The sequence below is a fragment of the Peromyscus californicus genome, unplaced genomic scaffold (assembly GCF_007827085.1).
Source record: "Peromyscus californicus insignis strain IS unplaced genomic scaffold, ASM782708v3 Scaffold_1__1_contigs__length_55948999, whole genome shotgun sequence".
Lineage (NCBI taxonomy): Eukaryota > Metazoa > Chordata > Mammalia > Rodentia > Cricetidae > Peromyscus > Peromyscus californicus.
In genome coordinates, this window is record NW_026294492.1 from 5,253,607 (window position 1) to 5,279,903 (window position 26,297).

At 47.8% G+C, this 26,297-nt stretch overlaps 1 long non-coding RNA gene across 36 annotated transcripts in view; it reads right to left on the bottom strand.

Annotated features, from left to right (window-relative positions):
• LOC128115271 (uncharacterized) overlaps positions 1-26,297 on the bottom strand; it is a 307,172-nt gene that overhangs the window by 164,613 nt on the left and 116,262 nt on the right. For 3 of the 36 annotated variants that reach the window (XR_008220073.1, XR_008220074.1, XR_008220062.1), the window contains one exon: positions 4,182-4,294. The exons of the other annotated variants lie outside the window; for them this stretch is intronic. This is a non-coding gene — a long non-coding RNA (uncharacterized LOC128115271). The remainder of the gene's footprint in view (positions 1-4,181; positions 4,295-26,297) is intronic. 36 annotated transcript variants of the gene reach the window in all.

Below are 26,297 nucleotides of genomic sequence, written 5' to 3' on the forward strand. Positions count from 1 at the left end.
ACAAAAGTTTGACGAGAGACTGAATGAATGATGTTGATCTATAACACGGAAGAAGGAGAGACGACTCCGAAAGGCGCTCGCTCATCTGCTGGGCACTTGCCAAGAGCCAATTCTTCTGTTAGCCTGAGGATGCTGGGTCTCACAGAGTTCGGGGATGGGAAATGACCAAGCTTTGCCCCTCTGAGTGGGCCTGCCTCCCTTCCAAGCGCTTGTTTAAGCCCATCCATGCCCAATTCTATGTCTCTCCTTTTTCCTCTATCTATACGGCAGAGCAGGAAAACACAGCAAATGCTGACATGCCCCCCCTGCCCCCGCCGTCCCCCCCCAACCCCTCCCCCACGCCACAGAGGTCTGTTGCTAGGTTTCCATAGGTAAATGTGGTGATATTTTATTTGTGCCCCCCAATAAAGTTTATCCGAGAATCAGAGGAAAAAGCTAGCCACTATTAAACATAGAAGTCAGGCGGTGGTAGCACATGCCTTTAATCCTATCATTGGGAGGCAGGGATCTGGATCTCTGTGAGTTCAAGGCCACCCTGGGAACAGAGCCAGACGTGATGGCACACACCTTAAATCCCAACACTAGTTAACCATGGAGGTCTGGAGGTCTGTACAGACAGACAGGAAGTGACAGACCTGGGCAGGAAGAGGAAGTGATGTAGCTGGACCGAGAGCAAATGAGAGAGCAGATCAGAAAGGCATATAGGTGTGGGTATACAGTAGTAGGTCTCTTTGGAAGCTGAGGGTCTGTAAGGTGAGGTTGACTTGTGGCTTTTCCTATTCCTCAGATCGCTCAGGTTTTAACCCCGATATCTGTCTCCGGATTTTTTATTTAAAAAGACCGTTTAGCAATTCGTTTACAGGTAAAGAATCAGATTCCCCTAGGAAAAGGGCAGGGAAGCCCACAGAGCCTGCTAACTTAGGGAAAGCAGGAATGTTCCCCAGAGGGAAGGGGAGGTCTGGGTAAAGCCAGACCAGCTAGCACAGCTGTGATCCCACGCAGAAGCCATACAGAAGGAACAGGGACGGGACAGGGGCACCAAAGGACAAAATATGGAAGAAAATCCCTGCCGCCGCCACCGCCGCTGACTCAGCAGCCTGCCGTACAGGGAGAGAGCGACACACAGCTGGATGTGAAGCCCCAGGAAGGAGCAGGCACAGCTTTACTGAACTACCTGTCTTCTAGGTGTTAAGTCAGGGTTATGAAAAGAAATCTAAAGCCAGGTGGTGGTGGCATGCACCTTTAATCCCAGCACTCTGTAAGCAGAGCAAGGCAGATCTCTGTGAGTTCAAGGCCAGCCTGGGCTACAGAGTGAGTTCCAGAAAAGGCTCCAAAGCTACACAGAGAAACCCTGTCTAAAAAAAACAAAAAAAGTAAAAAAGAAAAAGAAATCTAGCTTGCTCCTAAGACCCTGCAGTCTTTTTCATTGCTCTGAGGTCAGAGAGCACAGGGGCTTGTGCATCTCACATTATCAACAGACATGGATTTGGAAACTGGACCTCCTGAGCTCAGACTCTCACTGTCATGAGCTTCCAGAGACTCCGGGCAAGTCATTTAACTTGTCCGTCCTTCAGCTCCCCATACAAAACTGGGATAGTAACAGCAGTGCCCCCAACAGAATTTCCCTTGGGGATTAGATGAGTTAAGACACACAAAAGGCGGGGAACCGTCTCTGGCATTCAGTCAGTACTAGGTGCCTCATAATCATTATTTACATGTTAATATAGGTCACGCAGCAAAGTCGCACGCCATTTCATTAAGCACATGACAGAGCAGCACCGTGATCTAGTTAGTAATGATCAGGTGAACAAAGACAGGGCACACTTCTCCTCCGGGGAAACCCCGTGGCAGCCACCATTTGGTAGTGGCAGGTACGTGCACAGGTGTGCCTGCCACCATTTGGTAGTGGCAGGTACGTGCACAGGTGTGCCTGAACTCCTGCTGGATATTATTTAGACTGAAACTAGTGGCCAGCACTTGCAAGTATTAACTTACTTACCTGCCGAGTGACAGTAAGTGAAAACTGACTAGCCAAGGCACCTGTGTTTGGGAAGCTTATGGGACATTCGGTCTCCCTCCCAGACCGGCCAGCCAGTCCCTGAGTAGGCCTCGGAGGTGCCACTCAGCATCTCTGCATGTCAGGTTCCACATGCAAAATACCTGGACTCTCAACTAGAAAGGACACGGGGAAGGACGCGCGTCACTCTAAGGACATTTGGTGAGCGGTGCTGAGTTACTTCCTGGGGGGCCTCAGGACGCCCTTGAGAGTTGGTCAGGCAGGATATGTGGCTCATCTGTCCAGATGACATATGGATCAGAAGTCATTCGCCCAGGCTGCTTGGGATATAGCAGAGTCAGTGGCTGAGCTTACGTACCTTGGCCCTTCAGGGCTAGAAGCCTCACCACAGCAAGCCTGGGGGAGTGAGCGTGAAGGGTGGAGGGGGCTTTACGGAGTTATGCAACTAAACAAGAGGGGCAAGGAGTTTTCTGTTCCTCTCATACCAGTGTGCTGGGCACTTGGCCTCTATGATTGACAGCAGGCACAGCCATACAGGGCTAGAGTTCTTTGATGATGCACAGCCCTGTCTGGGGTGGAGGGGGTGTGTGTAGGTAGGAGGAAGCGGTACTCTGGTGGCTTCGTGCAATAATTTTCCAAGGCTAACAGGATGCTTTTCTCTTCAAAGAAATCTGATGTCCTTGTGTCCCGCATCGCCCTTGGAGCCGATCAGTTACAAAGACAACTTTGCCAAGACCATCAGGCTCATGACTCCTCTTTGCAATCGACCTTTGGAAGCCTGTGATGTGCTGGCCAGCACCCCGCCCCCACCCCTCCGGGCACATTTCCCTTGGCTCAGTTATCAAGTCCATTTTGAAGCAGTATCTTTCAAAGGCAGTGTCTTTGAAGAGTAGCCATTTCAAAGAATCGTTGCAGTCAACATTTCTGCGAACAGCTGGATGGACATTGCAGCATCTTATCACTTCAGCCATCGGGCTGCCTCTGGGAGCTAGAAGCAATCCAGAGGTATCATGATCTCCAAGTCCTGCCCAAGAGGGACAGCACTGTAGGTCAATGTGTGTGAGCACAGCCATGTCTATCTGCCCATTCTCTTCATTACGGAGAGGCACACCGAGCCGTAGCTCCATGCTGCACTCCATTCTAGAGAGAAATGAGACAATCCCTGCCCCGGAGAGGCTAGTGAAATGCAAGGAAAAGCAACCTGGTTAACGTCCTCACGACAGACATGTTCTGCAGAGGATGTGCAGAATGTATTTGGAGAGGTGGGCCATCAGTGGAGCTGGAGAAGGATTCCAAGACGGAGACCTGAAGGACCATTGAGCCTCTTCTATGTCCCTTATCTCTAGAGAGTGGCGGCCAGGGGTGTGCCAAAAAGGAAACACCATCTTGATGTCCTTAGTGTTACATTCTCACTTAACACAGAAAAGTTCAGACTACCTAGAAACACCACAGTGACATGGCTGAGTGGTAGCCACCAGCAAACAGTATGTCACCTCCAAATATGAGGGACATAGTACCTTTGGGACAGCAGATAAAGTAAAATGATAATTGGGAAGCGGCAGATTTGATTACTATATTGCCTCTTTCAAGATTTTGAACTCCTTGCAAGTTTTCACAATCGACTTTAAAACTATGTCTATGTTTTATAACTTGTTCCTCAGAGTACCATCCCCTCCCAGGTGGCAGCAGCCAGCTTCTTTGCACCTGAACGATTCCATCACTGCCACAGTCCCAGTTCAGAATGCCACCCACCCCTTACCAACACCATGCCCATTCTTCTATCCAGGCTCCAATCTGTGAAAGCAAAGGCCCCTGCTTCCACTCTGTCGGCTCTCCAATCCCTTCTCCACCATGTAGTCCCGCCCCCTCCTGAAACATGGCCTGGCCATGGTGCTCAGCCTGATCCAATCCTTGTGTGATCCTTTCATCCTCAGGCCCTCTGCCTCTTGGCCGATCCCGTTCCTCCTAGGCCATTCTAGGCCTCCTTTGACCCAAGTGCATCTTGTTCCTTGGGATTTTCCAACTCCACCATCCTTCCTGAGCACTTAGACTTGTCTTCCTTAGGGAGACTTTCCCAGTCCCCAAGAAAAGAGACTCCCTCTTTGGTGCCCCCATCAGATCCCAGGCATGATGTGTGGAAGTTTCTACAATAGGATTTTGTTACCTGGTCTGGCACTTCCAACACTGAGCAAGCGGCAAGACTGGGACTGCATGAGTGTGACCCTGGCTCTGTCACCCACTAGCTGCATGTCCCAGAACTCCTGTGCCTCGGTTTCTCTGTGAAAGGAAGAAAAGGACAGAGTGAAAGAATTTACCTACAGATGGTTATGTGAGTCCTGAACAACTTCATGTGCCATGGGCATTTAGACAAGTTCAGGCCCACGGGAAGGATGAAATAATTGAGTTGACACCAGCTTGAAGCCTGTGCCCACTCTTAGGGGGGCAGACCTGTCTGCGTCTGCTTGCTCCCGTCTGCAAAAGTGCTGGGCATGCAGCAGGGGCTCAGCACCCTTCTGGAAAGGGTCACCCAAAGGCTAACCCAATTTGTGAAAGGCAAAACTGCCAGGCTCTGGCTGCTGGTGGCGCATACCGATGAAGGGGTTGATCAGAGAAGGGCCTGACAGGCAGGGCCCAGGGCTTGAGGTGATGGGAGCAGGTGTGTGGGATCTAACGCAGCTGCAGGAAACCTCCCAGAGGGTCCACAAGCAGTGTCTAGCTTTGACATTCTTTTTTGGAACACACCCTATATCAGTCATCTCAGGCTGCTGTAACAAAAATACCACATGCTGGACATCTTAAGAGGGTAGGCTTTTTTTCCTCACAGTTCTAGAATTTTAAAAGCTACAATGGAGATTGAATGAAGTGGGTTTCCAGCCACAGAACTCCTACTGGCTTGTAGAGGGTCACCTGTTTCCTGGGGCCTCAAGCAGCCTTGCCTTGGTAGGTAGATATAGAGAGGGCACCAGTGTTCTTCTGAGGACACAAACCCTTTTGGTTAAGGCACTACCCTGAGGGCCTCATTTACCCCTAATTACTTCCTTGGAGACTAGGTCTCCAGTACAACCTACACTGAGAACTAGGGCTTCACTGTAGGAATTCAGAGGGGACACAGGCATTCAGCCTGTGGCATCCCCTTGTTCCATGTGCTCTGGTTCTTCATACAGGAAGAGCAACCCTGCACCGGCCTCTGCTTGATGAAGACGGTGTGGACAGGGGAAGAGAGAAAGCCGTTTCCCAACATGCCAGCTCTGCCATCTGCTCCCAGCCTGGCTGCTAATGGCAACCTTGGTGTGTCCACCACATCTGCAAACCTGAGCATTTGCTTCTGAACTGGGGACCTTATTTATTAGCTGCTAACTGCTGAGCCGAGAAAATGAGATGGGGCCTTTGAGGCGCTGGCCTTTCCGCTCAAGTCTCCTCTCTGGGGCTTGTCTGGACCACTGCACACCCTGAATTTTCTATCTTGCTTCACTTCTGTCAAGTAATTATTTACAAATTAGACTCCCAGGGAATACATGGGCAGAGGATGTGAGCATCACATGTGTAAATAATAACAAATGGTTTCCCAGTAAACAGCAAACCTTTCTCCAAATGCCCACTGGCCTGCCATAGCAACATCCCTCCCCCTGAGGGCCTGCAACTAGCTCCAGGTCGCCCTGCCTTCAGGGCAGGGGTGGGGGGAGGGCAGGGGTAACTCATGCTATGAAAATTGTAGTGCCCTGGGCACAAGACCCCAGAAGAGACCACCAGAGACACGAACTCATCAAAATGCAAAAGCAAGGTTTATTGAAGCAGTTCAAGCTGCACAGCAGTGACCTCATCAAGCTATCCAACACAGTAGAGGCTGGAGGAGGTGCCCGCCCATCTGCAAGCTCAGGTTTTAAAGGCAAAAACCACAAGGTTACATCATTTAGGGGTGCTAGTACGGGTACAATTCTGATTGGCTCAAGTTTTTGGGGCTTTTCAGAATTTCTGTGTTATCTTACTTTGCAGTTTTAACCAGTTGTTTGTCAAACTTTATAGACTACCTCCGGCATTGAGGCAGTCTGTGGTTAATCAATTGCTACCAGATAGTCCTTCAAACATTCTGACTTCGTACTTTTGACCATCTCCGGCATTGGGGCATTCTATGGTTAATCAGTTGCTACCAGATGGCTCTTCAAACATCCTGACTTTGTCCTGAGACCAATGTCAGCAGCTCTGAGAATTCTGAAACTCAGGCCTGTATCAAGCTGGGGTGAGGGGTCTGCTTGAAATGGGGGTGCTTTGGTTCTTCAAAAATGACTATCAGATGCTCACTAGAGATGTAGAAGGTTCGTGAAGCCAGGTATCAAATCAAGATCCTTGCGTGTCTGGTAGAAGGGGGATTTACTCATGGCTTTATTAAAGCTAGAGCAATTGCTTGCTTTAGAATACCTACTCTTTTCTGTAGGGATGGCTTAGTCTTTGGACATCACCAGCAAGATGTCACCCAAAGGCTACCTTCCTTCGGGCAACTTTGGTATTATCTGTGCCCAACGGAAAGATTACAGTCACCAGCCTCCCTCCCTCCAGGGCTATCCTGTGGACCTGTAGCTGGAGAGGTACAAGATGACTCACATGTGCAAGGTGAGGCAGCAAAGGAGCTTCCAGAAAAGACGCCCAATACAAGCATGAGGAAGAGAGCCAAGCACTCTTCTCTCTTCCCCTTTCTCACTCTCTGAATATGGTGTGACGTCAGGAACACCCCCACATGTAGCTTGACCAGGAGCTGACCTTGTGATTTAGGCTGGGACTCTGGAGTTGAACAAATAGAGGAGGGTGTGGTGACTGTAGAGCGGTCCCCCTGACGGCTGTGACCCACACCAGCAGCAAACATACCTCATTCCCAATCTGCCAGGGCTTGCTGTCTCTGAGTCCAGCATGGACCCGAGGCCCAGAGTTTATTTAGAGGCCGCACTTGGCCAGTCTCCTTTTCATTTGCTCACTACTTAGTTGTGACAGAAAGCTTCCAAGAGGGAATTCTGTCCTGCAGCATTCCCAGGATAGTTTATAGTGTAGCATCAGCCTGATTGTTGTTTAATTCCAAGGGGTCATATCCTGAGCAGGGTTCAGCCTGCTGGAATTTATGAGTGTCAAAGTCAGGTGTAGGAGTTTGCCCTTTTTTTTTTTTGGAAGGCTGCAAAGATGGAAATCCTCAAGACTGCAAATGTACACAAACATGTACACATGTGTGTATTTATGTGCATGTGTGCATGTATACAACCATGTACACACGGGCGAGTGTGGATCCATCTGTGTATGTGTGTGCCCGTGTGGGTGTATGCATATATCCACATGTGAGAGCATGTGCTTTGTGTGTGGGTGTGCTCATATATGCATATGTATGCTTGCATGCATGAGCTCTTCTGGATGCCAGGGTGTTGAAGAATAGATACAGCAGAGGACATGTGTGAGGCTCTGTGGATAAGGGCAAACAAATTAACATTTCCTAGCCAAAACTCATGATTCCTTTTTTCTTTTTCCAAGATAGGGTTTCTCTGTGTATTCCTGCCTGTCCTGGATCTCACTCTGTAGACCAGGCTGGCCTTGAACTCACAGAGATCCACCTGGCTCTGCCTCCCGAGTGCTGGGATTAAAGGTGTGCACCACCACCCATTACCCTGCTCAAAGCCCACGATTCTTAACATTGACATCTCAGCACTAACTTTTCTGCATTGAAGGGCTGTTAAAAACTCTCACTGCCAAAGCAAAAAAAAAAAAAAAAAAAAAAAAAAAAAGAATTAGTCTAGTGGCTCAACTCCATATAATTTTATTATTTCCAATAAAAGCAAAATAAATGTTAAGTATACAACGAAGTGTGATTGAGTTTTTATGTTTATGTAAGACGCTGCATGTAATTAGACTCCCGATTCCTAAACTTCACTTTTTTTTCCCTGTGGCTCCAGTTTCAGTGTGAGATAGAAGACGCTTCGCTTCATCGTGGTAGGACCGTCTATTCAGAACCAGAACACCGTCCCAGGGAAGGGAAAGCTATTCTTTATATCACTCTGACGCGTCTTGTGTACTCATCTCGCTCAGTCATGGAGGACAGCCATATTATTTAGAATGAAATAAAAACCAGTGTCCTGTGCCTAGAAAGCCCGCTGGCGACACGTGTGCACGGCCCAGAGCTGGCAGTCAGTGCCCACACGTGCTTATACTTGAACTCCACGTTCTCAGGAGTGTGTCAGTGGCCTCTGCCTGAAAGTCTGGGACCTGTATTCTTTTGTCCCCAAAAAAAAAAAAAAATGACAATAATTAAACCAGGCAGCTGCTGCCCCTAGCAATATGACAACCCCTCTGCTCCCTGGAATTTGTTGGACTCGCCCGGCCTGCGCTCATCCTGTTCGAATTAGCTGCTCCCTCCCCGTGTCGCCACAGCGATCTGGGCGAGTTCCCATCTATTAGCTGAATTATTCAGATGTTTCCCCACAATGGCACAGCACTCACATAACTGGCTCCTAAATCATCAGTGAATTACATTATTGACAATCTGAGCAGATTAATTAAGAAATCTGTCGCGGTGACAGGATGAGGGTTGGCTCCCGTTCAAGGCAGATCTGCACTGTCTTCAAGACAGGCACACCTGACGGAGATTCCAGGAGAGGGGGAGAGAAAGAGCCGTCACAGTCACAGCACCACGGCTGGGGACAGTTCCTACTGGGCTTGGCTGGGCGGGCTAGGGCAGAAAGTCCCCCACCCACGCCCAGGCTGCCGCCCCAGGTGGATGGGCTAAATGAGAGCTGTGCCCAGTGTTCTCCCTTCAAGCATGAATCTCATTGTGGACACGCGGCAGTGGCATCCTCAAATTATCTTATCCCTGTTGGAAGAAGCGGCTTGCCCCCTGAACTCTCCAATGCCTGTGTGTTTTGAGGGTCTAAAGTCTCCCAAAGAGCAAAGCTAGCCTAAGAAAAACCTCCCTGTTGCCCAGCAAAGAGAAAGCAATTTCTATACTCATCCATTTTCACCCCCCACATAATGAAAGCTTTATTGGTTTTTTCCAGAGTCTTGCAACTGAACTCAGCATAAACACTAGTGAGTAAGTAAATAAACATTAAAATCAGAACAGCACACTGTTTGGGCCAATTTAACTGAGAAATGGCTTGAGAGTCAGCTAGACGGATCAGCAGTGATTTTGCAGATTGACAGTGGATCCTGCACATGTTCTAAAACCTGGAATCTTAAAAACAAGTTCTACTCAATCCTTTTGTAACCTGGTGGGTGGCCTTGGGCCCATCACCCTGTATCCAACAACATAAACAGCAAAAAAGCATAAAGACAGGAAGGGTTAGAGAGGTCAGGTACATTTTGAGAAACCACACAGCTCCCAGTGACATTGGCAGTTGGCTCGTGTGCCAAGCATAGGTTTGGGGCTCCGACGGAGGCACTCCCAAGAAGCTCCTGAGTAGGGTGCTCAGGGAGGCGGCAAGGGGTTTGGTCAAGAGATGCTCTGGAAGCATCCTATGGGGAAGGACCCCAGAGAAGGACGAGGCCCTGAGAGTCCTGCGTGCCCGGAACCAGCAAGTGTCTAAACCAAGTGTCGTTTAAACCGAGTCATGTCACCGGAGCCAGAGCGGAGTGGTTGCAGCTGTAACGCTAACAACATCACAGAGGCCGTGACTGACACTGGCTGCTCTGTGGGGCTGCCATCCCTCTGGGTACTCTGCATGTGTTCAGCCAGCCAGGGTGCCCACTCGCTGCTTGCCCTTGATGGACGTGATGCTCCCGGGGTTTGGGCTCTATGACCGAACTTCAAGAGCCTGTGGGAAGAGGGAAAATGTGTCCCTCCTGCACAGCCCGAGATGACATCAGACGGGTCTACCACCTAGTGAGTGCCGCGCTTCTGGTCACCTGAAGATGACAGACGGATGCTCCTCACAGCAGCCACAGGCAAAGATGCCTTATCTCTCCCACCTGCCTCTTGCTTAGAACTAAGACACATCTCATGACTGCTGTTTGTCACTGTCCCCATCTCTCACATCTGATCTAGCAGATCCTGGGACAAAACTGGACAGACTTCAAAACAACACCAAAGAAACAGAGATAAACTTCAGAGGAATAGCTTCTCAGGTCAGAGGTGAGCCTGTCTAGTCCACATGATACGACAGATTGGAAGGATGAGGACAAGGGTCACAACTGCATGTCACAGGACACTTGCCTAGAAGGAGGGAGCCGAGCAGAGACTGCCATGCCAGACTGGCTCAGACTAGATCAGTGGGCCATGACTGGGAGTTGAAACAGCATCAACTGGAGGAACCTGATGCACCATCATGGTTTTCTTGCCATCCTGGAACCCCCTGTAGTTTCCGTGACACAGATACCATTTGACTGGCACACGCAGGGTTCTGGAACTCATCTTAGGAGCAGCCTAGGGCTCGTTAATGCTGGGTAGTTAGTTCATCGAAGTTTTTTCTTGGTGTAACATTGCCCGCTCCATGGTGGAACAGAGGTCACTTATGGTGGTATTGCCCAGAAATATATGACTTTGTTTTCATGCATAAGAGGAGACATGAAGGTATCCTTGCATGTCTAAACTTGTCAAAGACCAGAGCATTCCTCGACAATAAACCCCAGAGGGGAATCATATCCTAATGAATGCTCGCATTGGGGTATGTGGGTGTTTGGCTTTAAATCCATGGAGAGTGCTTACTCACAGTTCACATAAGCCTGCTACACCATACATACTTTATGAGCCTCTGTTTTCCTCATCCATAAAATAGCTACAACTGTGCTAACATCCTCCATAAACTGTTCTGCCCTGTGACACTGGTGTCATTTTGGGTGTATGGGTATGTTCTATGATGTTCACATAATGACAAAACTGCCTAGTGATGCATTTCTAAGAATGTCTACCCATCACTAGGGGACATATGACTATCTATGGGACACACACACACACACACACACACACACACACACACACACACGAAGAGAAAAGACAACTCCATACTTAATCTTGATTGTCAACGTGATTAAATCCAGAGAATCTGGAATGCATACAGTACAGCTTTGGGTAACATCTACGAGGTCACTTACATAGTCACTGATGACTAAGGCAGCAACCAGAAGGAAAAAACCCCCCTTCGATGTGAACAGCACCATCCAATAAGGCAGGGACCCAGAAAGAACAAAAGTAACAGGAAGAAGGAAGCGGAAATAAACTCCAGTCTTCCTGAATGAGTGTGTCTGTGCCCGATTCCATCTCCCACGGACCAGACACTAACTTCCAAATGCTTTCCAAGAAGGTTTACCCCAGCAACTTTCCAGAAAGATTTTGGGCCTTTAGCCTTGGACTGAGACTGAATCATTGGTCAGTCTGGTTCTGTGACTTCCAATGTCTTGACCTGAGCAACTTCTGGGTTCTCTGCTTCTCCAGTGGGTCAAAAGTCACTGTGTGACAACCTGTCCCCATTATGTAAGTCAATCAAATAACTGTGTGTGTGTGTGTGTGTGTGTGTGTGTGTGTGTGTGTGTGTGTGTGTGTGTATTTACTGGTTCTGTTGCTTTAATCAGCCCTGACTCATACAGTTAGTATGTCATTTATGGTAACTTAATTCAAAAAAAGGAGGAATTATTATTTCTTATTCTCAGTTTTATTTTCAAGCTTTTCCACACCTACCCCTTGCTGTTTTGATAAACACAAATGTGGTCATCTGAACACAAGTGACCAGCAATACAAATGGCTAACAGAAAGCCATGAGTTTTGGAAAACTGACGGTGGAGAAGCCTTGGCACATGGGTAGCATGCTTCACTTCCCCAGGGCTGGGATTGTGCAATGCGACCACACCTGGGTGTTTGTATAGGTTCAGAGATGTAGAGATCAACTCAGAGCATGATCCTGTGGTGTGTGGTTTGGATGAGGCCTCCATAGCCTCATATATTTGAATGCCTGGTCCCAGTTGGTGGACTGTTAGGAAGGATTAGGAAGTCTGGCCTTGGTGGAGGAGATGTTTCAGGAAGTCACTAGGAGTGGACTTTGATGTTTCAGAAGCCCAGGCCATTCCCAATAAGCTCTCTTCCCTCCACCCGCTTCTCCCTGCCTTGTGCTAGTGGATCAGATGTAAGCTCTCATCTATTTCGATTTTTTAAAGACCATTTTTATTCTTATTTTTGATATTATAATTACAGCATTTCTCATTTCCCTTTCCTCCCTCCAAATTCTCCCATATACCCTCCTCCTTGCTCTTTCTCAAATTCATGGCCTTTTTGCTCATAACTGTTATTACATGCATATATGTATATGTGTTCCTAAATATAACCTGATCAGTGTGTATAATTTTTCCAGTGACATGCCTGCCTGCCTGTTTCCATGCTCCCCACCATAATGGTTATAGACCCACCCTTTGAAACTGTAAGCAGGCCCCCAAGTAACTGCTTTCTTTTGTAAATTGCCTTGGTCATGGTGTCTCTTCACAGCAATAGAACATGACTAAGATACGTGGCAAATATGTCACCAACTGATCCCTCCCCTCAGCCCTTCTCTCCCTGGTTTAATATAAAACTATAGACTGTTTACTCAGACTAGGAGATCCTTCAACAGCAACACTGTGCTCAAAGAAACACTACAGTCCTTGGGAAGTTGCCTTCCATCCTTACAACCCTAATATATCCAACTGAAACACATTTTCCCTCACCAAGTTTAATCTTCTTCAGAAAAGCTAAAAGATAACCATGTCAAATCATAATAATTCTTTATATTAATTAGCATTACTATATAAAGCTGCTATGTAAAATGCTTTCTAACTCCATACTCCAAATTATAGCAAAACATTGTGTAGAACTTCTTAATTTATGATTAAAAAAATATGCCACTCCAGACATGGTCCTCCCACTTCTGTGGATTTCATGAAACAAGAGCTTCATCATTAAGTGGTATTGATGAGCCCCAGAGTGGTCCATGTTTGTCAATTTCATTAACTTTTCAAATTAGGTATTCAAAATGTGTTAATGGCAGTACAACAGTCCATTACATTATTCAATGTAATTTCATGGGTATTATGTATAGCTGGTAACATTAGCCCTCTTGTCTTTATAGCTGTTAGAAAACATTATATTTTCCAAGCCCATCAGGGAGGTGTGAATACCAGGCAGCTAAATCCACAGCTTGAATAATGGCCCCTGCCCAGCTCTGAATTCAGATCGAGTGACTACAGCCCCTGACAAGAGCCCTGTGGGCTGATGGAGAGCAGGAGAGAATCAAGGAGGGGCTTGAGAATCCATTCCATTAAATCCCCTTCAGACTGGCATGTGAAATTCAATTACTGCTTAGCAAACAGCCATTACCCATCCCCTTGGAACAGAGCTTATTTGCTTCCAGTGATCATGGGGTTGGGCACTGGCTCTTCCTAGCCAATGAGGTGCAGGGAGACACTGGGGATGAGTGTTGTAACTGGACTCCTGTGGCCCTGTGACTCAGCACCTCTTCTTTAATGTGGGCCCTAGCCTAAGACCTCCAGAACAAGCTCAAGGCTCACCCAGGCCTGGATCCAAACCCACTCACACCACAGAACCTCAACCCCAGACCCATCACTGAGAAGCATAACTGTTGATCACAGGCCACCGAGAATTCAAAATTGCTTGTTACACAGCACGATCAGGGCAATGCAGGCTGAAGAAACAGTGGCGGAATTATTTCACAAGTCAGGCTGATGGCTGCTACCCTGTCGATGAACAAAACCTTCTGAAGGTTGATTCTTGGGTATTAAATTTTTGCCCCTTTCATTAAAATCACGATATGAACACCACGTGGCCATGTGTATATCTCCTACTGTTTTGTGTGTACTTCAGTGTTTCCATAACTTATTTGGCAAGTCAGTGACTCATTCACATACTCTGCAGGGCTTCCCATGTTCCAGACATTACGCTGATGACAGAAACATGGTCCATTCAATAGACAGAGGGCGCCTGATCCCAAGGACTCACTCACAGCCTGTAAAATGACTATAACACCTGCTCTACTAACATCTTAAGGTTGGAAGATGAACTCAGACCACGACCATGCTTGTGGAAGCACTATAGTCATTGGCATCATTGAGAAATCTGACTTTAACCGCAGAATCTTTATTAGTTAACACGTAGCCCCGACTATTAAAAGATCCACAAGTCTGTCTCTAAAGGGGGCAAAGCACATAGTCTCACGTCAGCATCAAGGAAAACAGAAACGTGCTTGTGTCTGCGTCATCGTGTGGGAGCAAGCGCCTTCTGAACTTCGCAAGAACACAAACCGCTCGTCTCGTCTGTACTGTAAGAGTGAAAAGATGAGGGAATCTTCCCTTTCCCGTTGCTTCTAATTTGTTTATAATTTTCAAATTCATGCATGAACTGATGCTAATTCCTCCGCTTCGGCAACTGTGTAATAACAGAGACTTTAACGCGGAGGCATTTGGAGGCTGGCGAGATGGTTTGGTGAGTTAAAGCTAAAGTTAAGGGCGCGGAGGGAGGCCTAGCAGGCTTCCACTCGTGCTCTGCACAGGGTAAAGACAGCAGGGGGCTTATCAGAACCCAGGCTCTAGAAGAGCAAGGGCCAGGCAGTGAGGGGAAGCACTTCTGACTGTGTGGGATGCAGGCTCCTGGGCGTCCCTGGGAAGTCACAAGCCAGGTGCAGAGGTCAGGCCAAGCTGCAGTGTCGGGCTAATTTGCAAGTTTGGGAGTCCTGTCGGGGGGTGGGCAGGCACGGCAATCTGTCCAAGAGAACCCAAGCTTCTGGGGTAGCCCAGCCAGAGTAGTTGGACTGCCGGGGCTGTCCATACTCTTGACATTGTGATTACGGTCACTTAACAGCCTAGGGCTGCTGTGGCTGCCCTCCCCACTGGGTGAGATGGGCCTCTCCTCCTAGGGAAGAGAGCTGTAAGCTGCAGATGAGCAGGAGCTGGAACGTGGCCTGCTCTGCCTCCTTTTGCACACATGGCTGAGGGTGAGACTTTGAATTCCCAAGAACAGTCCCAGCCCAACCCCCACCTCAGTCTACTCACCTAGGAAATGGGTATCTAGTCCAGCCCCATAAGCTAATCTGCCTGAGGATGGAAGGAGGCTGGGGTGGGTGGAGGAGTCCAACAGTCCCTGCAGAAGACCAGGGAGAACTCACACCCATGGCCTCAAAGCTTATCCTCTGCTTCACACCTGAGGGACATAAGCCAGGCCTCTGAAGGCTTGTCCTGCCCCATTCCAAAGGGACACTCCTGAAGACCTCAGCAATCAAAAGAAAAAGAAAGAATTGGCTTACGGATTAAGGCATGTCTGCCCCTGGCCCTGCAACCCAGCCCTTAGGAGCCAAGTACAACACAGTTAATAAGGTGGGATGTATACCTTCCCAAGGACTCTAAGGCCAACTAGACCACGTCTCCAGAATTCCTGGGCCTGGATGTCACCAAAACCTGACCTGAGTCTGCCTCTTGTGATACCCCATGTCCAAGGAGGCGGCCCAGTGGAGTCTAGACACAGAAGCTAGGATATCCACACTGAGGCACGGGCCCTGGAGGTCAGGTCCGGGGAAGGACAAGAAGGGGTGGGGCATGGTACCCTGCTCCCCTGCCTCACATGCTCAGTGTCACACGTTGGCAGGATTCCTCAAGGAGTCTGAACTCCGGTCCAGGAAGGCCAACAGAGGAAGGAAAGCTACCCCTTTACTCAACACTTTGTAAGTACAGTGTGTCTTTTTTGTTTTTCCAAATCCTTCATTTAATGTTAGGTAGTACTTCAACTTAAGACACGCAGTATTCGTACCATAGAGAAAAGGACCCTGAGGGCACCTGAGTCAAGCATGATGCAGTAAATAAAGGAGCCATCTCTCCGTGGGATGTGACCAGAACGGATCCGAACACTCTGCCTGAGGCCAACCCAGGGCCCAGCTGCCAATCCTTCGAAACCCAACAACTTGGAGGTGCTGGTCAGATTGCCCTACTGATCAACCTGCTAAGCTGAGATCCATTCTGGAGAGGTTTCAGAAGCCTACAGCCTGCAGTCTGAGGAAACAAGATCAGCTGAGGAGTTGACGAATGAGCAAAACGCAACCTGAGAACACAAAGAAGGCGCCAACCAGCCACCAAACCAGATCACCAGAATCATAAGCCTACTCTACACCAACTGGGAACAGGTAAGCCCCCATCTCCAGACTGGCAGATTAGGTCTCTAGTCCCTAGACCCTACCCATTTTTAACTGTTAAGAGAAGATAACTATTATATGGACCTCCTCTGAACTCTTTCCTTGGGGACCTGCAGTGTGTGGGGACATGTCTCCTCTCTGCTCAACCTATTTATGACTGTCTACCCTGAGAGACTATAGGCCCTAGCCGACTCTCTTGTCAGTGGGAATGTGGATGTCTCCGCAGGTGCCAACTCTTCCGGGCTCTGAACATTTCCTTTCCCCAACTGTATACTAATATAACATGTTCACCTCACCTTGTGAACAAAAAGAATGGGCTCTGCTCCACAGTAGACCCCACCAGTCATTTTCTCATTCATTATACACAAATACTTGTTGAGTATCTGCCCTCTGCTCTCTGGGCTCTGGAAGGCCAGCAATAAACCAATGTACCCTGCACTTCAGTTAGCAGAAGCTGCCACAGGACAAGCCAGGGAACCTGCCACCCCAGGACCAAGTGCCCAGAATCTGCACACACACACACACACACACACACACACACACACACACACACACACACGGGGCCAAACCTACACATTTCTCATGACAGGATAACGAAGCCCAAAGAAGCCTAGAGAGATTAAGATGCCCAAGTGACAGGTCAGGATTTCCACACAGACCCAGCTGAGGCCAAAACCCACCACTAGGTCTGCCATGATTAATTACCTAGGAGACAAATCTCTGGGCATGTCTATGAAGGAGTCTCTAAATTGGGTTAATTAAAATGGGAAGACCCACCCTAAATATGGGCAACACCTAGAACCCAGGGCTGAACAGGAGAAGCCAGTGGAGCACAGCATTTACCTCTTTCTGCTTCCTGATTGCAGATGCAATATGACCAGCTGCCTCACGTTCTTGCTGGTGTAGCCTGCTTGCCATTATGGGCTTTATCCTCAAATTGTGAGCCAAAACATACCCTCAAATTGGGATCCAAGATAAATGCTTCTGGTGTTCTGTTTCTTGTCAAGTATGTTGTCACACCAAAGAGAAAAATAATACAAAGTCCTGAGTCCTCCTGAGTCATGGACTAGTATTAACTCTGGTTTAATAGCATTCAGCAGCCGCTTTTGCCTCCAACATATACCAGCCACTTCCTCTGGCACAGTTTTAGGAACACAAACTAGATGAAAAAGAAAACAGAGCCCTATGTGGTATCCCAGGCTTACAATCACTGTTGCTTGGGAGGTTCAAGGCCTGCTTGGGTCACAGAGTGAATTCAAAGCCAACCTAGGCAACTTCAGGAGGTCCTGTTGGGAAATTCTTAACTCTAAGGCTCTGTGAAAAAGCCATATGGAAATCTAATGTTTCATATATATGAAGACATACAGGGGGTTGGATTAGACTTACCCTACACAGAAGATTATAGTCATCCCAGAAGCCATAGGTTGTCAGACACAAAGGGACGTGCCAGGTGTGGGATCAACTGCCCTCTAGTTGTTGATCAAGCTATCTCAAAGACCACTAAAACCATTTAGGCTGTTGGCATTGCTCTTGACCGCTCACCACAACTTGATGGTAAAACTCTACTGTGGAAGATGCCACGCATAAGCGTGGTAGGACATGGAGAAACCGAGCTGGTACTGAACAGGAAGCTTTCTCCCTACTACCTAGCTCTCTTAGTACTGGGAGGTACTGGGGTGGGGGCGGGGGCGGTCATCAACAGGCTTACCCGGCTATGGTGCCTATGAATTTCAATAATGACCAGTACAGCAAGATGTGCTCAGGAGTGTGACAGTGGCATGCCTGTCATGGGGTTAACCAGCCACTTCCTAATTGGATTTAAGGTCCACAAAGAAGGAAACACATGCTGGGCATTGAAGATCTTAACAAGAACCCAGGGATAGGGAATTCACAGGCCCCAGGACATTGCGACAAACGGCTCTTTCAGTTCTCATCTCTCTACCTATAACTTAGCAAGCAGAGCTCTCATGGCTCAGCCGAGGAGTCTCTTTGTACAGTAGATGGTGGTTAAGGCAGGAGCTCACAGCTGGACAACGTGCGGAGAGTAAGTGAGAAACAGGGCATCTCTATCACACCTCCCCAAGGCTCAGGAACCACCGCAGATCAGAGCCATGGTAGACCCAGAAATCAGGGAGAACTGGAGCCAAACAGTGCCTTCTGGACGGATGGATGCACTGCACCCATGAGCCCACAGCAATTGTGTTGACCTGTACAAGACCAATCCAGTCAGCAGTCTAGCGTGACGTGGGAAGGCGTTCACACTCTCCCTCCCTTAACTGAGGAATTATATGGGTAGCTGGTAGCTTCTGGGGGAGGAAGAATCCATTTTTAAGGGTGTGACTCCTAGGAAGTCAACCGCACTCCAGTGGATGGTCCACACCCAGAAGTAAATGGGTAGCACAATCAGAGGTGATGGGTTACCAAATTTATCTTTAAAAAAAAAGTTTAAAAAAGGGCTAGGGATACGACTCAGCAGAAGAACACTTGCTTGGCACGCACACTCCCCAGTACCCATGAAACAGAAAAAAAAAAAGGATGAACCACCACCCACAGAGATAGCCTGGCACCCAGAGTGACAGTGATAGCTTAAAAAAAAAAAACAACTGATAAACAGGAAAGGAGTTTGGTTTTCAAAACTCAACCAGTTTCCTTACTGTGGCTGTATCTAGGTTGTGTATCAAAGAAAACAAAAATAATTCCGGGCGCAGAAGAGAGATGGAATATTTCCGCACTCAGCACCAGGCCAGCTTGGCTCCTTCCCAGGCACAGAACGCTGCTGTCTCTTTTTTAAATAATAATAAATAAAATAAAACAGCTCAACCCTGCGGTGGGTGCCAGCAGGCGCAAGGACGCCTGGGGAGTGGGCGGGAAGTGCGAACATTTGGCGATTGCTGACAGTAGCCTTGTGAAGCAAACAGCTGGGAGCAGAAGGCAGGTGCACTAACACAGCTGGGCCATTCCCACGCCCCCCCCCCCCAGCTCCCCCAAACCTGGGCTCTGCTGTCCACAGAGTACCTTCCCCCTCAGACAAGCTTGAGAAGCCAACTACCACCCATCCAACGCCCGCACAGGGGTCAGTCCCGGCTCCTCACTTGGATGCTCTCCCTGGTCCACCCTATAACCCAGAAGTCCTGCACACCTGCTCCCCGGCCAGAGGCTGAACTGTTTGTTTCTGTTGTCCGAGCCACCGACAGGCAACTTGATCAGATTAAAGCCACAGAAAGCCCGATCCACACATGGTGTAGGGCTTTGCAAAGGATTCTGGAAATTTCCATGTTCAAATCCTGGCTTGGGCAAGCTGGTGTCTCATACTCCACGAGATTCTGAGTAACATACACAATTTTTTTTTTTGGACAGAGCCTGAGTGGGAACAGGAGTGTTCTCTGGTCATATCAGTAGTGGTGCTGAGCAAGCGGCTAGAAGAGCTTATAGAAATTCATTCTAAACCTTGTCCCTGGTGCTTGTCCCCAGCTCTGCCTAACAACCAGGCCCTCCCCACAAGATCTTTGGATGGCCTTCAGGTTCCTTCCTTGATGAGGCTTTAGAAAAAACCTCAGTTCCAACAAAGGGGGAAAAGGGAGCAGGTAGGTATAACATGTTGGCATTCCCAAGGCCATTTTGTGTGCATGAATGTATATGCATGTTCGTATGAGTTCACATGTGAATAGGTGTGCAAACACCTGCCTTTGGGCTGGTGTGTGCCTGCATGTTTATTATGTTATGCGTGTGTGAGCGTGAGTGTGTGTGTGTGTGTTTGTGCACATATGCCTGTGTGCTTGAGTGTGTGTTTGTGTATGCAGGTGCATGCATGAGTTATTTAACCTCTGGGGATCCCGGTTTCCCTGTCTGTAAGGAAGATGCTTCTGCACCAGAGGATTGACATGAGAGCGCCGTGGGACAGGTGGGTAGAGTGCAGGCACAGGATGTCCCCGCACATGGCATGATTCTTTACCTCTGTATAGACAGCATCAGGTCACTATCGTCTGCGCTTGACCGAGGTTCATGGCTTTAAAAGGAGTACGTTAGTTACCTACTCTTGGCAACAGTGAGACACACAGCAGGAAGGCAGCCCGCACGAGCGTCCCAGCCACAGTGCAGAGCAGGAGAGACATGGCAACACAGTTGTCAACAATGCCCTGAACAGCTGAGGCCTTGGCGTGGGGACAGGCCAGCCACCAAGCGCCCTAGAGTCGGGGTAGTATGTGAACGATGCATCAGGAACTGGGCTGGCTGCAGACCCTGGAGGCCACGGGAACATCTGTGACCATGAAGTGACTGGTGCCAGAGGAGGTGGCTCCCAGCTGTGCAAATGTTTCTCCCCTCACCCAGATCCTACACCCCTGCTCGCGCATAACACCCCACCCCTGCATGGGCCCACTCACCTGGACCATCCCACCACGTGCTCCCAAGCGAGTCTGCTCTGTGGTTATCACTCTGATTTTTATGGCAAAAGACATTTATTAGAGCATGTAAATATGTAATGTTGTCAAGGGGAAAAAAAATCAAGAAATGTGCCAGTGGTAACAAGCGTTCTTTTCTCTACCTAGAAGAGGCTTCGATGGGAAGGTCACCCTACCTCTTATTCAGACACTGAGCTCTGTATGATCACTTACCCACCACCATGACATTAGCACATCTAGAAACATGGGGCAGCAACAGAAGACACTGGCAAAGCGTTGTTATGGAGCCAGTGACCATGAGCCCATGTTCCTTTACCCGAAAGGAAGCATTACCCGCTGCAACACACCTCACCCCGTGTTCTCCTCTCCAGGGGTCTTTCATCATCGTGTCTCCACCCAATCTGTCCTGATGAAATCCCTTTTTTCTTCAGCAGTTTTAATTTCAGAAACGAGAAGGGAAGCATAGAGTACATGTGGGTGGGATATATACAAAAATAATAAATATCCCAGCTCATCTGTTGTGGATGCCATACAGATAGTGAATATATAGTTTTCTGTCTCCAGACATACCTAAAGAATATGCATGATGATCTTATGAAAATGAAAATAACGTATTTATTAGACAAGGCTAATGATGTTTAGAGAGGTCATGATGGGGGGCTATGGGGATGGCTCCGTGAACAAACTTCTGTGACCTTGACCCACACTGGCTCCATGATCCACAGGTGACCCATGATCTGCTAGGTTCTCTATATGGGAAAGTAGGTAATCCACCCTGACACTGTATGGCTACGATCATGGGTTTTGTGTGTGTTTGTGAATACATGTGTGCATGATCATGTGTTGCTTGTGTGTGTGCACAGATGCATGTGTGCACAGGTTTGCATGTGCCCCTTTGTACCCATGTGTGTTGAGGCCAGATGTACTTCTCAGGGAGCCTTCCACTTTTTCTTTGAGATAAGTTCTCTCAAGTTGCATGCCTGTAACTTCACCACATAGGCAAGGCTAGCTCAAAGGATCTCCCAGTCTCTGCCTACCATCTTCTCTCCATCCCTGGGACTACAGGTGCATGCCATCATCTACCTCCCATCTTCTCTCCGTCCCTGGGATGATAGGTGCATGCCATCATCTACCTCCCATCTTCTCTCCATCCCTGGGACTACAGGTGCATGCCATCATCTGCCTCCCATCTTCTCTCCGTCCCTGGGACGATAGGTGCATGCCATCATCTACCTCCCATCTTCTCTCCATCCCTGGGACTACAGGTGCATGCCATCATCTGCCTCCCATCTTCTCTCCTTCCCTGGTACCATAAGCGAATGCCATCATGGCCAGCCTGTACATGGGTTCTGGGGATGGAACTCAGGTCCTCAGGCTTGCAAGGCAAATGCTTTACTGACTGAGCCAACTCTCAGACCTTGATCATGAAGATGAAGCCAACGCAGTGGCTTTTCTCCTCTAAGGCAAAGCTGTGAGGCCCTCTCATACCTCCTCTATAAAGTGGGGGAAAACATCTCTCTCTACCTCACAGGTTTGTACAGAGACTAAATAGAGTCTTCTGAGAGGAGACACTACCTGATCTCCTAGATTTTGAATACTACTTTCAAACCAAAGTAAAGCTTAATGTCTCCACACACACACACACACAAAATGCACAGTTGTATACCCTCCATGTAATTTTTATCATTATTTTCATGGAGAATACAAAGGAAAATGAAAATAACATATTTATTAGACAAGGCTAATGATGTTTAGAGGTAATGATGGGGGGCTATGGGGATGGCTCCCTGAACAAACTTCTGTGAACGCATGAAGGCCTCAGTGTGGACCCCCAGCACCCACATAAAGGCCAGGGATAGCAGTACACATGTGTAGCCCTAACACTGGGGATCTCAGACATGCAAATCCCCGGGAACTCACTGGACAGTTTATCTAAAATAACAAGGTTTGGATTCGAGCAGAAAACCTGTCTCAACAAACAAGGCAAAAAGCGCTAAAGCAGCTCTTCTCAAACTGTGAGTCGCAAATCCTTTGGGGTTCAAATGACCCTGTCCCAGGGGTCACATATCAGATATCCTGCATCTCAGATATTTACAGATGATTCATAGCAGTAGGAAAATTACAGTTATGAAGTAGCAATGAAAATAACTTTATGGTTGGGGCTCACCACAAGGAACTGTATTAAAGGGTCACAGAATTAGGAAGGTTGAGAACCACTGGTCTAGTGGAAGACATTTGATGTTGACCTTTGACCTCCACACAAGCAGGCTTATACAAATATACCAACATACACATATCACACACACAGTGATGACGTCCTAAAGACATACATTTTTGCACACACAACGATGACAAGCCCTAAAGACACACTTTTGCACTCAACACTTTCACAGAACTATGGAACTATTTTAGGTAGAAATCTGTATGACTCCCCCAATAGGCAAATCAATTTTCAAGTTCTGAAAGTGCTCTGGAAATTTCTAGAAATTTCTGGAAATAAACTAAATGAAGATAAAACTTCCCATGGGCTGACGCAATGGGTAGTTTCAGTCTTGAATTTTTAACTCACAGAATGGTGGAAAATGTTCACTTATCCCTCCATCCGCGTCATTAATTGAAAGTAAGAAAACTAGATCATACATTCGACAGAATGGAAAGCGGTGAAGCAAGCCAAGGGTGAAGAAGTTTTGTGACAGCTTGAGTGGCCTCGAAGCCGAAGGCGCAAACACATGACAGCCAGCCCGGTGTACGGAGACCCCAACTTCTGAGGGTCATAAACAGAAAGTGTCCATTTCAAAGGTGAGCAGGCAGATAGGCTGTTAGATTGAGACCACAGAACCCAAAACGTGCCCGGCCAGAGGTGTGGCTGCAAGTTTAGCTGCAAGCCATGGAGCCTGAGATGGTGACCGCTGGCCACACTCTGAGCGGATAACCATGGCCGACAGCGAACCCCCAACCACCTGCATGCCACACCAGCGTCTCCACCCCACCACCTCTGTGCATCCCTTCCTGGAAGCCCAAGCCTTGTCTGCCAGACTCACGAACATGGTGCTTCATCCTGCAAGGTGGCAGCCATGTTGAGAACTGTCCCAACAATGAGAGGGCATGAATTCTGACCGCCACCCAAAAATGGGCCAAACATTGCTCTGTTTCTCTCCAAAATAGAGACCGATAATTCCCGCAAAGAAAACACACCGAACAAATCCTCACCCACACACCAGTCTTGCCTAAGTCTAAAAGCATAGGTCAGAAGTGATCAAATGGTTTGCTCTCAGGATACTTGCACACTTAAATTTTGAGAAAATTCAAGGGGTGATATAAACATATGCATGTTAATGTGGGGGTGCACATGTAGATATGTGCTTATATAGAAGCTGGTGATCATCTCAGGTGTCATTCTCAGGAAAACTATCCACCCCCTTTTGAGACAGGGTCTCTCCTGGTAGGCTAGGCTGGCTGGCTCACAAGTCCCAGGGATCCTCCAGACTCTGCCTTCCCGGTACTGTGACTACCATTACACCTGGCATTTTTATACTGGTTCTTGGGATTGAACTCAGGTCCTCATGTTTACAAAGTAAGAGACTCCCCTCATGGGGATTGTTAATAATATATTAGAAATGAAAGTGGTATAGCCTGGAGACATTCGTCACTAAGAATGGAGGGTAAAGGACTCAATGTTAAACCAAGCTTCCGGCAGACAAAGTGAACACCCTGTGAGGACGGGCAAGGTGAAGAAACAAGACACAAGGTTTAGATGCAACTTTGAAAAACAAGAGCCAGACCTTGTTGAAACTCCCTGGGACCATCACCCTGGAGATCCCAGCTGCTCTAGTGTCGTCTTGAATAATTCAGAAGGAGAAGGACACTAGAGGCGTGAGTGTTCCCGCCATCATCAGAAACCATCCATCCACGGAAACCAGTAAGACAGAATGAAGGCTGAAAAGCTGACCCAGGCTGGGAAGGATTCTAATGTAGACATTCATCCCAAACTCTGTGTGTCTCCCCTAGATCCAGCGATTTCCCTGAAATGGATTGTTCCAGTCTCCCTAGCTTGCTGCCTTGACTGCTCAAATGTGAACAGTAAGGAAATGTTCCTAGTATCATACTCCAACAAGTTCTTTCTTTGGTCATTGTTCCTCATCAAAAAATTGTGTTAATAGTGAACAGGGCCATCACTCAATGAGCCTCAATCAGAACCTATAGCTTTAAAACGCCAGAAGCGTAATGAAGCAGCCGAGCTAATCCTCAAACATGGGCGTCCTTGTACATGTTAACCTCCTCCAGGGCTGGAGTCATGACTCCCCTGTAACACGAATCTTAAAAGGTCTTATTAGCAAAAACAACAACAACAAAAACTGGAGCCAGATATTGGGGTGAAAACTGAAAGATCAGAGAAAAAGAACAAGCCAGCTACATTCTTACCTCCACTAAATCCTCAGCCTCCAGGGCGTGAGTTATGTTTCCTCATGTCTTACATACCTTTCTGCGTCTTGCCATATTACTTCCTGGGATTAAAGGCGTGTGTATGCTTCCCAGTGCTGGAATTAAAGGTGTGTGCCACCACTGCCTGGCTCTGTTTCCAGTGTGGCCTTGAACTCACAGAGATCCAGATGGATCTCTACCTCCCAGGTGATAGGATTAAGGGTGTGTGCCACCACTGTCTGGCCTCTATGTCTAATCTAGTGGCTGGCTGGCTCTGTCCTCAGAGCCCCAGGCAAGTTTATTAGAGTACACAATATATCACCACACTCTTCCATGTGGCCTTAGGGTCTTACATGGTCCTGGGATGCAGACAGCTTCCAAACACTTGAAGAATTGTCTGCTAAATTGTCTGTATATATAGGTATTATATACAGAATATATATGCATGTGCGGCTGAATGGACTGATTTAAATTCACTCCCTTTTCAACTACATTAGAGTCACAGTGGAGGGAAAGTACAATGATTGCTGCAGATCTCACAAGGCTAGTGAAAGCAATGAGAGAAAAGTTATAAGCATTCTAGTGTTCCTTCTCCTTCTCATGTTTAATTCACCTATAGCATGATGATGGTGGTGATGGGGATGATAATTTGGTGGTGATGGTGATAATTTGGTGGTGATGGTGATAATGATGATAATTTGGTGGTGATGGTGATAATGATGGTGACGATGATGATAGTGATGATGGTGATGGTGGTGATGATGATGGTGATAATGGTAATAATGGTGATGATGATGGTGGTGATGGTGGTAATGGTGATGCTGATGATGACGATGGTGGTGATGGTGGTAGTGATGATGATGACAGTGGCACATAAGTGTCTCTCTCCACCCCCAATTTTGCAAAACAATGTCTCACTATGTTGCTAGATTGTCCTGAAACTCACAGTCCTCCTTCCTCAGCCTCCTGAGTACTGAGATTATAAGTGTGTGCCACCACACCTGGCCTTTCGTCAAACACTATTTCAACACATTTTTTGTCCACCTATGCTGCCTGTTGCTAGCTCAGACTTCCTTTATAAACTAGCAAAGCATGCTTGGTTTCAGAATAAATACAGAAAAACAATTTAGGCGTAAGAGGACAGAGGGCACTCAGCATCCTAAAACATAAACAATATGAACAGAGCATTTTGCCAGTACCTTAAGATGAACATTTCCCTGCTTGTGATAACGAACCTCAATTGTCACCTTGGTGAGATCTAGAAATACCTAAGAGGTAGTTTCAAACGCTTGTGGAGTATCATCTTAATAGGGTTCATTGGGGTGGAAAGATTTG